Source organism: Meleagris gallopavo, chromosome 7 (assembly GCF_905368555.1).
Source record: "Meleagris gallopavo chromosome 7, MGAL_WU_HG_1.1, whole genome shotgun sequence".
In the NCBI taxonomy this organism is placed as follows: Eukaryota; Metazoa; Chordata; class Aves; order Galliformes; family Phasianidae; genus Meleagris; species Meleagris gallopavo.
In genome coordinates, this window is record NC_139410.1 from 17,487,986 (window position 1) to 17,504,763 (window position 16,778).

Genomic DNA, 16,778 nt, shown 5'->3' on the forward strand with positions numbered 1-16,778 from the left:
ACAAGGAAAAGAGAAGGCTTGCACGTGCACAAATTCTTCCTATGACTAATGGTAGCCTGACGTAAAAGAAGGATTGTTATTAATAGACTTCCAGTTTTTCATTTAAAAAGTATAAGCTGTAACTCTCATGTCTGGATTTCCTAAGCACTTTTGTAAAGGGCCTTGCTGGTGATCTGGGTTCTTCTGCAGTCAGCATTGGTGCTGCCTCATTAGGAAAGTTCATCATTTGGTTTTAGGTTTCTCAGTGGAGGGGTGAAGATTAACATTTTGGGAATGGTGGAATCTTGTATGTAACTTTGGCAACCTGCATGATTTAGTTCTTACCATTGCTCATATCAGAGTCTCAGCTCTGACTTCATTTTACATAGTCTTGAAAATTGTCACTGCCATGACAAATATTATTTAATTAAAATAAAAGATCAAGAAAGTGAAATGCAGAAGAATGGCAAGTTTTAGTCTCACAACAAGCGTGAAAATTCTCAGAATAGCTCATGCACTCTCTATACAGAGAAGGCGGAGCAAGTAGACCTTGTGGGAGGTGACAGAAGAATAACCGAATGTAACAAACGTAGCTCCAGTGAAGCCTTAGGATGGGTGAATTTCAATTGTGCAATTGGGCTGGTTGGTTTTTTAACCTCTGATGAACTGCTGCACTTGGTTGGAAATTTTGCTAAAATAGGACCATAGGACCTTAATTGACACTTAAAGTGCTGTCACAGAGGATCAGAGTTACAGAACAGCATTTTCACTTTCACTGTAGATAAATTTGAATAATCCAGCATCATGTAGGACAGTAAGATGAGCTCCTTCCTGAAGAAGCAAGGTTTTACATAGGTGTCAGTGCTTTCTTATGACAACATTCCATGACTTCTGCACCAGTCCTAGCGGAAGGAATGCTTTCTGTGCACGTTTCCGCTTGCACATGCAGGGTGAGGAGGGTAAGGAAGAGAGAAGTCCTGCCTGACCACAGTGATGTCTGGCGGGCTGAGCACACATGGTGCAGTGGGCAGCCGCTCTGGCTGGGCAGGCCTCCTGGCTCCTTCCTCCCTCCCAGCATGCAGGGCTGAGGCACAGCACATGCTGAGGAAGTGCCATCTCCCCTCCCACATGCTGAAGTCTTCCAGGAAGGAAAGTCCTGAGCAAACTGAGGCCTGAGGGGGGGTGTTGTGGCAGGCCAGGGGTGGCCCAGGGATGCACAAATGCCTGATTACATTGAGCAGATGCTTCATTATTTACGTTGATTACAGTCCAGGTACACAAAACACTCAGTGATTTTGAATTAAGGAAAGAATATCTAGCAAACCAAGGAAAGACTATTTTGAAGGAAAATATTACTTTCTGTAAAGTTTATATCAAACTTTAATCCTCGCTACTGCACAGTGCAAACAGAGCTAATGGGGTGCAAAACATCTGTAGCTGCATCAGGCTCTGAAGGATTAGCCGTTGCATCTAGCATGCAGTGCTGTTGTGCATGGCAGTTCACATGCAGCTGATAGGTTAGTCAAAAAGAAAAATCATTACTCCTACTATAAGATGTGAGCTTCAAAATGAGGCTGTGCCCTCATTTACCATGAGAACTTAAAACATGCAAAGCTTGAGGTTCTAAGAGTTAGTCAGCCATGTATAGGTTACAAAACCACAATGCGTTAGAAACTTGTATTAAAATTTGAAATGAATATCATTAATTTGCTTCTAACTCAACAACAGTTTGATCAGTTTCGTTCTATCTGGTGTAAGAGTAAGAAAGATGGTTTTACAGTAGGAGGGGATTTCTTCATAATATCACAGCAGGATGTAAACAAGAATTTGTTTCAGATTAAGCCAAGGTGGGCGACTGCACTGGCACTTGTCTTAAAACTACCATTATAGCTCTGCCACCAGCCGTAGGCTGCTTGGCTGATGCTCTGTGACACCTGCTGAACCCTTGTTTCAGTCTTCTCACTCTTCAGGCTCTGAGGTTTCGGTCATCCCTGCTAACTCTCAAGATGCTGCTACATGAGATGAAACTAAATTTACATAGCACATGCAAATTCATTGCATGAGATATATTTGCACAGTTCTTTATTGAACATTCCCAATGCTAAAAAGGGCCCACAACAGCTCCCTAGTCAGTGGCCACTATTACGCAGTGTTTAAAATATGCACAGATGCAGTCCCTATTGTAGAGAGCATCCTATTATGACACTTTTAATGTAATACTGCAGTTTTCTTTTCCATGATTCCTGACTCAAAATTGATACGGCAAATCCTGATTTGCCACCTGGGAAACATGGAAAATTTTGCCACTGGCTTCACCCAAGACAAGAATTCATTGTAAAGAAATTTCACAGATCTGCAGCTATTGTGCATCCCCATCCAGGTAGATCTCTTCACTCTTTGATCAGTTTGATATGGAGGGAGTATTGTTGGTATGCATTTTCTGAACCTTATTGATATTTGTGGTTTTACTCTTTGAGATAGGAGAATGTGGAATCTTGGCAAGATGACAAGGAAAGAGAAAATCATGCAGCTTGAATATGTCTGTGTGTTGCTGCATTGCTGCCCTTGCTTTTTAAATTTAGTTTTTCAGTTCTCCTCAAAAGTGCTATAGTAAAAAATGAATGTCAGTGTTCAGCAGTCACAGGACAGAAGCAGTCCAGAGCCTGTGCCTGCTCCTTGCCGACAAGGCCTATAATGGGAGCACCACGATGGCTTTGTACAAAGAATTTCACAGAAGGAAAGTAAGCTGTTCTCTGTTCTCATTTATTAGACGGAGAGAGAGAACTGAAGAGTAACCTTTATGGAACTCACATGGCACCTGAATAATTTGCATTTAGAAAGGATGTTCCTTTCGTGTTCAATTGGTTTATTGAATCTGTGTTAGACTCCTGTAAATGCTGCACAGCTTTTGCATCTCCAGTACTTTTCCTAAATGAAAGACTAACCTTTGGAGTCTGGCTTGGTATATTACATTTATGTTTAGTCTAAAAGAGGTAATGAAAGTCATTGAACTGAATGGAACAAATTCCCATGGTCCTTTAGAGGCAGCTTTAACAACAGCCTCACTTGGATCTTCAGGGTGACAGGAATTAACATCATCCCTATCCATAGGAACATACTTCTGCTTAAAACATCCCTCACAAATTCATGTTTCAGTAATTCTGTGAGGGCAGACTGTAGTGCCAAAGGAGAAAAAGCTCAGTATGTTTCTCATTCCCAAGAGAAATTAAAAAGGAGGCAAGTGCTTTGAGTGGTTAGCAAGTCTCTTCGTGCTGATTATAGTGACCTGCCATAAAGAATCTTGAAACAAAACTCATGTTTCCGAACAAAAATATTTTGAAAATGAGTGTGTTAAGTAGCTCTGGGGTAGGTGTGACTGTGATCTGAGCTTGCTTTTTTCCCTATAGTGTATGGGTTACATTTAAAGTAAATTCTTCCAGCAGATAGTGGTCATGAGAAGTTTTGCCCTGCAGGTCAGACAGAAAATGTATAGGACCACCTAGTATAGCTAGGTGGGAGGGACTTCTGTAACACATCTACCTCAGCCCCTTTCCATTACAGTGATGTTGTGCAGATCTCTCGATATCTTAAATGACAATTTTATGGACAAGATAGTATTTAACAAGATATTTGAGATATGTAATGTTTGAGGTTTGGTCTGAGATTTCTGTACAAAAGCAACATCTCTTTGAAATCACACATAAATCTATTTTGTGAATTACACGTGGAAAGTGCTTTGTGGAAAAACACCCGTAATCACTAATAGGCATTATAGCTTTAATATTCCACTTAATATTCCCAGCATTAGACACTCTCAGTAGCATTTCTGAGATGACCTGCAACGACTTGTTTGTACTAAGGCAGGGTGCCAGTTTAGCTGTGACTCTGCAAAGCGGAAAAAAGTTGATGTCTGTGAACTCTGCACCCACACTCTCTTTATGGGAACTTTGCAATATCTGTGCAATTGCTTTCTTGAGCCAGGGCCTGGAATCTCCTGAGTTACTCTGAACATAGACTAGTTTTGGTTATTGGTGTCCCAGCCATGCAGATCTCCTTGCCAAACAATCTGGACAGTTTTTAAGTGCTGTATTAACAGAAAGGTTATGGATGCATTACTGTGTTCTGTGCAGTTCCTTAGCTGTCTTGGATGTAGACTGAGAAATTGTCCCATCCTGCTGAATAATAATCTTATCTCAGTCAACGTCAGCTCATGGTTGAGGTGGGGCAAGAGTAATATAACAACATGCACAGCAGTAACTGTGGCATTTAAGACTCACAAGTAGCATCAAACAGCGATGTGTGCTCTCAGAGATAAAGGATTCTGCCTGTTTGCCTTCTGTTCCTTGTTGTGCCTTTCCAAAGAATAACAAATCGTACCCAGTATCCTGCTCTATTTTCTGTAGGCGCTTCAAAAAAGAGACTTGGGGTGTTTAAGGGATCTTGTAAAGCTCCAAAATTAAACATGGATCATCTAGAACAATGGGTCTTCACATTGTTCCCATTTTTCTTCTGTTTCAAGCAACATAAAAGGAGCATTACTGTTGTGTGCTCTGCTATAAGGACCCATATTTATATACATGCTTGTGTAAAGCAAAGTAAAAATTCCAAAAGAAAGCAAGCTGACTTCTTCCTTCCCAGCTCCACACAGACAAAATCTTAGAAGGGCAAAAATAGCAACTGTGGTGCTTTATGCATTCTTGGGACATGGTCAGGAAACAATATAGAAACACATAAAAAATAGAATAGAATTAGAAACGAATGTGCAGAAATGTCTTGCTGCGATTTTGCTTCTCCCTAAATAATGCTATAAATAAATGAATTGGTGCAACTGACATTTCCCCCCGATGACCTAGAAACTTTATTTGGAACAAGGCTTACAGGATATTTTATAACTTCTTTGGGATTTCTCTTTACTTTTTAGTAACTTGGCATATGAATTTCCGAGTGTAATATGGCACTATCATCAAAAAGAAGATCAAAATAGTGACTAGAATAAGTGAAAAGGAGATAGAACTAGCACAAATCTGTATGGAACAAAGAAGTTACATTTATTATCCAAAGTACATCTCCCATTGGGAGCTTGGGTAGCTATCATACAAATCGTGATGGAAGATGTCATCTAATGAAGGGCCATTGTTATGGGAAGCAGGTAGTCTCCATTTCAAATAAAAATCTAGGCACAATGATATTAGATTTTAGCATGCAAGGAGCCAAAGGAGCCCCGTCTGTTATTAGGCACTTAATCTTTCTACCTGATGTGAAATTGTCTAATAGGAAAATCAGGTATGAATATCTGTGGAAAAAAATGCAAATTGTATACCAAGTTGTCTCTATGAATCTTATGATTGGTTTTAGTGCTTAAAGGTTAAGTTCTGGTTTCAGTGAAACAGATCTTTTGGCTGTTCTTGGAGTCTGTGAGCTTTATTATATATGTATATGAATATCAAATAACACCATACACTTGATTTATCTGATAGCAAGATATTTTTTCTTTGCCTCCCTAGGATCCTCAGACCTTGACTGAATCGCATCACCTAAGACAGGCATTTCTTTCTCTGTTGTTTCTGTGACATCTGAATGTAAATGTGAATGGTGAATCTGTCTTTGGAAGGCATAAATAGGGTTTGTTGTCTTAGCGGTCAGCTCTGGTAGATACACTCTTTTATGTATCTACATAGTCTTATATAAGATATTGCAAAAATGAGAATAAGTTTTACCTGGGGAGGCAGATGAGAAATAAAGGATTAGTAGATCACCCCATACACATGTGAAATTCTAGCCCTATTTATAACAATGAGAGTTTTGCTACTGACTTCAGTAGGATCACAGTTTTACCCCTGCAGTGCAGTTCTGCTTTCCTAGAAGAACTAATGTATAAAATACAACTTCTGCCAGCACATTACCAATGTAATAGCATAGAAAGAGAGTAACATTGAATAACATCCATAACCAGTAATGGCTGCTGTGAGAATCCTGTTGAGCAGTGTACTAATGTTAATCACCAGCTTCCTGGGTTTGTATAATACTATTTTCTTCATACCTGAATGAGGCAGACTTAGTATGAGTTGAGGTTCTTTGTGGAACTGTGGTTAGCTTTTGTTTTGTTTTGTTTACTTTTTTTCTTTTTTAAAACTCATCAAAGGATGTCTGATGTGGTGTAGCTTCTTTGATTTTTGTTAATAAATCACACCATTTATACTAAGCAAGTTTTTGAAGCCCTTTGAGGCACTGTTTAATTTTTCAGCTCTTTTAGTCTGGTTCTGCCTAGCTCCTTGTTAGCTTCCCATCCTCAGGTCTTGCTTTTTGTAAAGCAGATATGATCATGCATGCATTTTTGTGAGGTATCTTGCACCTCATGGAGGAAGAAAAAAAAACATGTTGATTGGGATCACAGACTTCCCTGACCCCTCTACTCAGTAGGTAGTGTGCAGTTAGTAACATTATAGAGGGTCTTTGGCCAGTGGGTTGCACACAAATCATGGATTGAAGACCATTGCTCAGTATCTTCCAGTTCAGATTAATATACTTTTTCTGACAGGACTGTTTAGATGTCAGCTAGGAGAATCACTCCTTTGTGTGTTTGTGTGAGAATGAATCCTGTAGATAAAATTATATTGCATAATGATTTCCTGCAGTTCTACAGAAACTTGTTAGAGTAGTCCAAAGTTTAATTCAGCATCTCCCTATGAAATTGGATCTCTACTTTGCATTTCTGATTGCTTCTATGAGGTTGGTTGATGACCTAGAAGCACTTGTTCTTTTTCTGAATAGTGCCTTGGTGCCTCCTACTAAAGCAGTGGAGATCACCTTCTGCTGAACTTATATGTATATGCAGCAATAGCAGCCATGATGGGTGTTTCAGTGCACTGCATAATATCTTTCAAGTTAAGGGGACTCTGACAGATCAGTCAGTTTTTGTGTGCCTGCATGTGACTGCACAGTTTAAATCATCTGGCTCAGATCAAGTGGTAACTTATAGTTTCAAACTCAGCAGTGTCTGCTGCAGGGGGAATTCTTCTGTTCCTGTAAATGAGAAAACAACACTCATGCTAACGCTGGCCCTGGAATTTCTTTGTAATAATCCTCCCTGAGAAACTCGAGCTTTCTTCATTGCAAATAGGAAAACGCTTGAAGGAGAATGTGCATGACTGAGAACTTAAGAAGGAAAGAAAAGGAGTTTATCTAATTACTTCTAAAAAGTAGAAGTGAGAAAGAAAAATGTATATCAAAACAAAAAGAAGTGAAACAGAAATGTGAAGTGACATAATGCTTTAAGATTCTGAAAGAAAACTGGAGATTTTCCTCAAGGTTGGTCAAAGCTCTACATCGAGATGATAGAAGACACCATCCTGAGATACTCAGCTGCGTAATTTGAGAGCGCTTCATTAACTCTTTTCATTCTAGTGTGTTTCAGACTGAGCATCTCCAATGTTTGGCTTTTTATACTACATGCAGTAGATTCATTTTTCCTTTCTTATAGGCACTATCTTCAGCAGTATACTCTGAAAAGCCTTATGGATTCAAGCTGTCCCTTAATCAGTGTTGTGGAGGATGCAGTTTTGATCTTTTTCTCTAACATATGAACTATGATACATTCTCACATACACCTGTCAGACTGGACTGAAAGCATGCAGTTGTAGACACATATTACCAGAACTGGACTAACAAATTGGTGTCAATCTAAAAAAGGGGATAGAAATGTAACATAGATGGGAAACAGAGTACCTCAAAGTAAGGTCATAATGGAAGATTTAAACTGATCAATTAAACAGACTGCAGAAGGAAATCCTTAAAATATGCTGCAGTATCTGCATACAGATACTGACTTTTACAAATGTGCAACGAATGTGGATTGTTTGTGAAAAGAACAGCAATAGGTCAAGATGTAACATAACGGAAAAATAAACTCTGCAAAGATAAATATTTATTATTGTGGGCAGTAACTGCTTTCTACTAAAACTGACAAGAATGATGATTCCAATCCTCTTTAATATTTACTGAAGAATTAGGAAGCTAATGGGAGAGTGCAGTAAAAATCCCATCTGCATTCTAGAGAAATAAGCAAGGCTAGCATTGCCAGGCCATACTGAAGAATACTCCAAAGCCACAGGTCTGCAGATCCACCTACTAAAAAACACCAGCACTTGCTACTGAACAAAGCAGAGGCAAATATAAAATGAAAAATCCCACATCAAGTGAAGGATGTGTAGAATTCTTTCTCATCAGAGTTTTTATGATTTTCAGTACTTTGATGAAACACTGCTGTATGGCAGATTACAAGCAAGAGGTAGATGCATCTGGTTTAGTTTTAAAGCCTCTTTCTTTAGGGACAGGTAAGCATCAGTGTCATCTCTGCATTCTGTAGCACGTTTTAATATCTTCTCTTATTTTTTGGGTTCGTTTCCATTTTCAGTCCTTAATTTATGACCTCTTTTTGATTTAGACTTTGATTACACTCCAGAAGAGTGGATTCACTTGAACTACAAAATCCATTTGTTATGGTACTAATAAAAATTGTGCCTACTGAAAACTGCAGTGGAAGAGAAAGGTAGGAAGCCTAACAGGCTTGACACCACCTTTTTTCTGTGTTGTAGCAAGGGAAGAGGGAAAGATGTCCAGCAATCGTGTTATCGTCATATCACATACATGAGCATTTTTGTTTTTCTAATCTCTAATTTTTCAATGCCTCTCTTAACCCTTTGTTCTTGAAGCAAGGAAGGAAAACGATATTACAAGTATTCAATTTTGTTCTTTCTCAAGAGCAGCTAGTGTCCCTTGTGTTGAGAAGGAAATGGGACCATGTGGAAAGCTAGACTTCAGTTGAAGCATCTAAGGGCAGTTTGTGGGGTTTTGCCTATAACTAAGATTTAGCTGAGTTGCAGCTATAGTTTAGCAGAGTGCAGATTCTGCATTTTCCTATACTCATGTATTCCTTTCTTACCTCTCCTATTTTTCTGCTTATCCTTTCCTTCCTCTGAAGGGGCCAAATAGAAAGCTGTATAATCTTTTTGAATATATTCTATGATTCTTGCTGATGAATTAGATGAACAGCTGCTTGGAACAGCCTGGGAATACAATTTGATGAAAAAAAAGAGATGAGATACAAACAGATTCCCTTATGATGCCATTCATTCCATATGCAATATTATCCCAGAGGGGTGGAAACATGGCAAGACCTAAAATTCAATTTGAATTTGAGCTGGTTTTTAAAGAAGTAATTCTACATACACTGCACCCACAAAACCATGTGCAAATTGGCACAAACTTGCACTTTTTTGGTAAGAACAGCCTAGTTGGTTGTATGCATTTTTCTCCCTGTGCAGAAGAACTTTTACAGGGACAACTATTGTAATTTCTTTTCACTATTTCCTAAAGTTATGCTAATTCTTACATTATTTAATTATCATCACTTCTATGTGCTTTAAGCAAGGTGTGAAGGAAAAAAATGGCTCACATTTTGGCATGCAAGACAATCAAAAGTCCATTCCAGTAAATGAAAAGGAACTCATTGATATGTGTCAGTGTTCCTGTAATATCCTCCTGATCACATTCTGCATTGTAATTTTGTGTTAAGATTGGAAATTAAAACTGATCTATTTCTCAGTCGCCTTATGAATGTTGTACACCAACTGAGCAATGGGCATTTTGCTTTCTAGTCTTGCTGCTTCAGTAAACTCCTTCCCAGGTTCTCTTCAGCTAGCAGGCTCTTGGGAAACACACACAGTGTTAAACATGCCTGTCTATATAGATGGGAGAGCCAAAGAATTCTGTTGATCTTGGATAAATTGTCGTTTAGTTCTGATCATTCACACTACTTTAGAAAGTTTGATGAGATTTTTTTGATGGGAATCTTGCTTTAGTACAGCTTAGGGGCTGCCCTGCTGGAGAGGAGCTCTGCAGAAAAGAACCTGGGGGTCCTGGTGAACAACATGTCGGCTGTGAGGCAGCAGTGTGCCCTTGTGGCCAAGAAGGCCAATGGTATCCTGGGGTGCATTAAAAAGAGTGTGGCAGCAGGTCAAGGGATGTTATCTTCCCCCCCCCCACACTCTGCCCTGGTAAGGCCGCATTTAGACTACTGTATCCAATTCTGTGTTCCATGGTTCAAAAAAGAGAGGGATCTCCTAGAAGGAGTCCAGCAAAAGGCCACAAAGATGATGAAGGGCCTGGAGCATCTCCCTTATGAGGAAACACTGAGTACCCTGGATCTGTTCAGCCTGGGGAAAAAAAAGACTGAGAGTGAATCTGATAAATGTTTATAAATATCTGAAGGGAGATGGGAGGCAAATAGATGAGGCCAGGTTCTTCTCGGCTATGTGTAGCAATAGGACAAGGAGTAATGCCCTAAAACTTGAACATAGGAAGTTCGGTAGTAATGTGCAGAAGAACTTCTATACAGTAAGGGTGATGGAGCACTGGAACAGGTTGCCCAGAGAGGTTGTGGAGTCTCCATCTGTGGAGATACTCAAGACCCAGCTGGACATCTACAGGTGTAGCCAATTATACAGTATCTCCTTTAGCAGCAGGGCTGGATTGGTTGATCTCTTGAGGTCCCTTTCAACTCCTGCAAATCTGTGGTTTTGTGATCCTGTGATCTTAGCAGTATGGAACATGTTACGGCACGTGGCCACACATTCCATATTTTGAACTAGATGACACTGTTTTTAGTAACTTGTTTTCTTTTACCCCACTGTATATCAGTATAGTATAAACCCAAGGAGTAGGAACTGGATTCCTTTTTTTCCAACTGATTGGTTGGAACGCATGGCAAACTTACTATGCTGTGTTTGTTCTGTAAGCTACAAACTTGGTCTGCAAACGCAACAACTCTGAATTCTAGGAAAATAAATAATTTTATAGAAATAAGTTAAAGTTTATTCTGGAACAGAATTGTTTTCATGCTTGGATGATAGGGAGAGGCCTTCTTGGTAGTTATGTAAAAGTGGAGAAAGAAAGTCTATATTTTTAAATTAACTCTTAGGAATCATCTCATAGCTTAGTATTAGTCGTGAAGGCTGCAACACAGATGATGTTTTTGTTTCTTTAAAATGGATTGTGTTAGCTCTCAGGATGAAGGCATCATCGGCTCAACTGTAACTGTAGCTTGACACTTTGTGCTTCTGTGCACGTGCATAGCTTGATATTATCTATGTACCAGTAACAGCGATACCTAAGGCTACCATGGATAAACATTGAAGGTTTCTGATGACAGCATCTTCAGCACAGGAGAAAAGCTCTAGTGTGGTTTGTGATACCATCATAACCTGAGGTGCTGACAGAGCTTCATTCACAGTTTCCCTGTGAGTTGCTTTTCTCAATTTCATGTATCATTTTTGTTTCTTGTTGAAATGCATAGATATTTATTTTCTCTTTAAATAACCCCAGACTAAAATGAAGAATTAAAGTCAAAGTACCTTTTATTACTCTGATTATTTTACAAGAATTCAAAATCTCAATTGGACATCTTAAAGTTTATAAAATGAGTATTTTGGACAATAGAACTGTATTTTAAGAAGTACTGTAATTAATCAAGAATAATATTTACTTAGTTACATTCAACACAACACTGATATTCTGCCATGTAGTTGATCATATCTATCAACATGACAAACAACCCTATCAGCATTATTAAAAAAGTGTTATAAAAGAATAGCGAGTACTGAATGAAGCCTTTGTGAGGGTGTATACTTGCAGGCTGGCTGAAAAACAGTATTTGCCATTATAAGAATGTGGATTGTATTTTTCTGTTTATATTTGTTGTTTGGGGTTGTTTTTTTGTTTTGTCATGTTTATGTTTTCAAGTTGCTAAAATGAGTTGTCTTTGTTTTTTTCATTATCCTAATAATTTCTTATTTTACTAAGAGGTTTTAGAGAGAGGCTTTATTTTACAAAGGCCTTGGCTGCAGTTATACTGCCCAACATATCGCAGCCAAGATAAAGGAAACAGATTCTATACTACTGAAATCATTGCAGGAAAAAAAGAAAAAAAAAGTAGAGGGGCAGGAAAAGACCTTAAAAGGTCATCCAGCGCATCCCTGTTCTGAGGCAGGAAATGGGTAACTAGGTCATTCCTGACAGATGTTTGTATAGGCTACTGTTAAAAACCACAAATGAAGGGGATTCCACAGCCCATAAACCTATTCCATCTAATCTAGACTTCAGTTTGAAAGGGGGGGTAGTTGGCTTTTTTGTTTTGTTTTCATCTAGTCTACTCTTCTTGTTGCAAATTAAGCAATTATTTGTTATATTTCAGGTAGGAACAAAGAACTGTTGATCGTGACTTTGTACAATGCCTTTTAAAATATGCATTTTCCCTCCAGTCTTCTTTTCCTGAACTAACCAAGCCTCATTCCTTCAACCTTTCCTTGTAAGTCCTACTTTCAAAATAACTTATCATTCTTGTTGATTTCATTTCAACTCCATCCAAATTGTTTAAATTGTTCTTGGAGTGCACTGCCCAAAATTGCACAGAATTCTCCAGCTGAGGCCTCAGCAGCGCTGAAGATTGCAAAATAATTAGGTCCTGCATCTCACATACTGTGCACTTCCTAATACATCCTGGAATTAGAAATGCTTTTCTGCAGCATCATCGTGTTATTGACTCATATTTATCTGGAAATCCACTCTAACCCTCCTATCATTTTCTGCAATCCTGTTGCCCTGTTAAAGAGTCATCATATTATACTGATATATTCTGTTTTATTTTTGTCATCAGTAGTACTTAGTATCTCTCTCTCTCTAATTTAAACTTGTTTCAGTCAGATTGTTGCCAAAGGTACCTAGATATTTTGAATTCTGTTCTGTTTTTCAGTGTGTTTGCAACCCTGTTCCAGATTTTCTGCAAATCTTACAAGTTTACTCTGTTCCAATATCCAAGACGTGAAATGAAAAATTGAACAAAATAGGTCCAATGAGGAATTCCTGAAGGATGTTACTGCAGGAAACTGTTGATAAATACTGTTAGGGATAAATATTTAACTGCTTGTGTGTCAACTGTTACTTGATTTCACCTATACCATTGTGGCAGGTAAAAATTAAAGAGGACCAAACTAAAAGCTTTTTGCTAAAGTGCAGATACCACATTTGATGATTCCTTTTTATTCAACAAGGTTGTCACCCTGCCTAAGAAGCAAATTGAAGTAGTTGATACACTAATGATCTTAAGATTACATTTTAATCTCTTATTGCATAATTATTTTCTCTCATGTGTTACCGTCATGCCTGTACACTAACTGTCTAATAACCTGTGATAGTATCCTTCAGTGATGGATAAAGTATTAATGAAAGTCAGGTCAACTGAACTCAAATTCCTAAGAGAGGCACTATTTTAATCATTTCCAGTCTTCTAGAACCTCCCTCACACTTCATCAGTTCTCAAAAGAAAAAGAAAAGAATCATCAAGCAGGGGCTATTTTAGCTTTTTTAAGTATCCTAGAATATTTTAGCACATTTTTCTGTGGAAATGTTTATATGATTACTAGGCCATACCATAACTTCTGAACTTGTTACTCTCTTTCCAACCAAATTAGACTGAATAGTAGTGGTCTCAGTGGTACTATACTTCTGTAGGTTTTGTGAAAATGGACAGGTAAGTAGTGACCTCCACATCGGCAAAGAATTCAGTGTAAATGAAACCATGACTTCAGGCATTGGAAAACTCACAGAAGAACATTGTTATGAGTATTACATCTGAAAATGTGAGTCTGAGCTTTTACTTCGGGCTGATCCAAACATGCGACACAAGACGACAGGGTTTATCCACAGCTTTCTTCACACTTTTGAGTTGGAAGGATGGGGAAACTGGCATGTCTTAATATCACTTAACTCATTCCCCCTTTTTTTCTGATCTGTGCTTCTTGACTTTTATGAAACTAATTGCTTTGAATATCTGATGCTAAGATTATTTTTTGTAGACACGTGAAGCACATTAGGCAAAAAAAGAACACTGAATATTTTTGTCTTTTCTGTGTCTTATCATTCACTATCTTTCTTGTTAGATACTAGAACTGAACCTTCTTTTGTCTCCCTTCTGTGTTTACCCTATGATTGACTTTCAGTTGTTTCTTCATTTAACACTTTTTGCCTCAGCCTTCCTGATTTGATTCCCACATGACTTTTAGTCATTTGTTCTTGTCTCTGCATATCAGTGACAACCTCCTGGGTTGCTTTTTTTTTTTTTTTTTTTTGCTAATCATAGAGTTCTTGATGAAGCTTTGCTGCTTTCTTTCAGTACTTTCTTTGCATCAGGATAGCCTGCTGTTGTGTCTTTTTAATATGCCTTTCTCAGAAACTATCAGCTCTCCTATGTTCTTATTTCCTTCCTGAATTTTTTTCAAAAGATCTACCCACCCATTCATTCCTTAAGCCAACGAGACTGCTTTTGGAATCTCATTCTCTTTCTGTCATTACATGCTTTCTTTGCCATCATTAATTTTATTGTTCTGAGGTCAATATTATACAATCTTCCACCTTTGTCTTATCAGTAATAGCTCCCGATTAAGTAACACACAATGCAGCCTTTTTCCTCTCATCTCCTAACTCTTGGAAACCACAAGTTGTTCTCAGTACCTTTCAGGAATCTGCTAGCTGGCTTATCTCCTGTACTGTTATTTTCCTGAACATTCTGTGTGTGCTGCTGAGGGCTGGTGAGGAAGTAGGTTGGCCTAGGTCTCCTATGGGGACAGTATCCTTCAGTATCCTTTTTTTTTTTTTTGAGGGAGGATGTGCATGAAATATGACTTTTGTGGACATAAGCAAGGAGAGGACACTGGACTAGGTGGGTGTCAGATCTGATCAAGCAAAGCAGCTCCTCTGTTCCCAGCACAGTGTCATCACAGAGTGAAGTAGCAGTTCAGCAGAGCTAAAGCTGAAAGGGAGAAAAGGCAAGAAATCTGTAAATTACAATATGTCTTTTGAATATCTAATATTTCATTGTCTCTCAGGGTTGTAGTTGATGTTATATGGCCAAAATTTGAAGGCCTCATTCACAATTACATTAAAAAAACCCACTGGTCTCAAATTGATATGACTTTTGTCTGAAGAAGGCATCAAGATGTGCCCCACTGCTATTAGAAACCATATACAGGCATGACTGCAAACATTGTCCATCTCTAATGGCTTTAAATCAAAGGCAACAAAATAAGCTCTAGGCAAGGTGGGTACTTCATGAAAGAAGATATGAGGTGTGAACAGTGAAACGCAAGTATGAAAGATGTATGGAAAAGCACAAGCTTAAAAAAAAAAATGGAGAGGAAGCCTGACACATAAGAGGAGATTGTTTACCAGAGAACAGTATTATAAAAGGAATAGTCTGAGTGTAGGAAAAAATTGCAGGGAGCAGCAGACAAGTAGATTGCAAGGGATACAGAACGAAGAGCAGTAGAAGAAAATGAAAATAGACAGGTGGGAGAGAAGAAAGTGAATGCAGCATCCATCAGGGTTGGGTTTTTCATTTCTTCACCGGGGAACATTTAAATCCCAGTTATTTTTGAAAAAAATGACAAACAGGAAAGGATTGTAAAAGTGTCCTTCATTCTGACTGGAATGTAGTTAATTATCTTAGTAGTTAGAAGAGGGAGTCTGGTGTTGAGAGGAACATTTCTATCGTAAGAACACAGTTTAATTTTTGGTTGTGGTTTGAGGGGAGCTTGTTTGCAGGCTTCTTAGAGATTTGAGTACAAGTAATCACAGCAGAGGTGGATCACCAGGTCTGACTGCTGGTGACGATAGCAAAGGTATATGATAAATGCAACTTATGACAATTACACGAATGATGAAAAAAGATCTGTGCTTACATGGTGTTTATGTTTTCGAGTGTAGGCTTTATGTGATACCATTTTTTCATTTTGGCTTCTCTTCATCTTGATATGCTGGTATATTTAGGGAGGATATTTTTGCTTGTATATTATTTATGTATGTTTTTGTTACCTTGCAAGTCACAGTTGCTAGCAAGTGCTATATTAAAAAAATTATAAAGCATGTAGTGTGGTATGTGGCTCAGAGAGACAGCTCTAATTCAGTGAGCTTCAAAATTGATTTAATCAAGATCTGAGTAACATTTTCCTATAAAAATACCATTGCTTTAAATCAATTTTTTAAAAGTTTAACGACATTTGAAAATTAGTGTTAGTATAATTACAGCATTCCTTTCTGCTCGTAAGTAGAAATGCTACATGAGAATCAGGTACAAAAGCTGTTAAATCTGCAGGCGTTGTACCATAGGAATGCACTTGCTGTCACAGTCACTTGGCATTTTACCTTGTACTCACGCCAAAGCTGCATTTTGAGTCTCCAGGACGCAGACTGGAAGATTCTAGTCAGCACTGCAGCTCTGGTGGTGGGAGAGCATCAGTGTAGCATGGGGAGGGTCCACAGTGCACACAGCTCTGTTAGGTGTGGGAAGGACAATGTGTGAGCTGTGAACGTTTGCCATTCACTATGACAGAGAACAGTAGTTTGGGTTATATTTTTCTAGAATACTACATTCCATCTAACCTAGAAATGTCATAAATACATTTTAATGATGAAATAATTTAGGCATTTTCTACTTGAGCCAATGTGCCAGTATGTCCATTTTAGTTAGGAGAATATTTTTTCTACCACAATAATCAAATCAGATTGGTGGCTGGTGTTGGTTATAGGGTGTGTGTGTCCTTCTGTGTATGAGATAGGAGAAAGCACGTACATTTGTGTAGATAGACGGATGTATCAAATTGGTCTACACTGGCAAACATATTGCTACATCAGCATAGAGCACAGCAACAGCTCATGTTTCTCTTTTAAGGAAATACCTCTACAGCTAT

General features: G+C 38.4%; 1 pseudogene; it reads left to right on the top strand.

The window, feature by feature from the left end:
- The first annotated feature begins 2,687 nt into the window (after positions 1-2,687).
- LOC146543982 (uncharacterized) lies at positions 2,688-14,167 on the top strand (annotated as a pseudogene).
- The last annotated feature ends 2,611 nt before the right edge of the window (positions 14,168-16,778 follow it).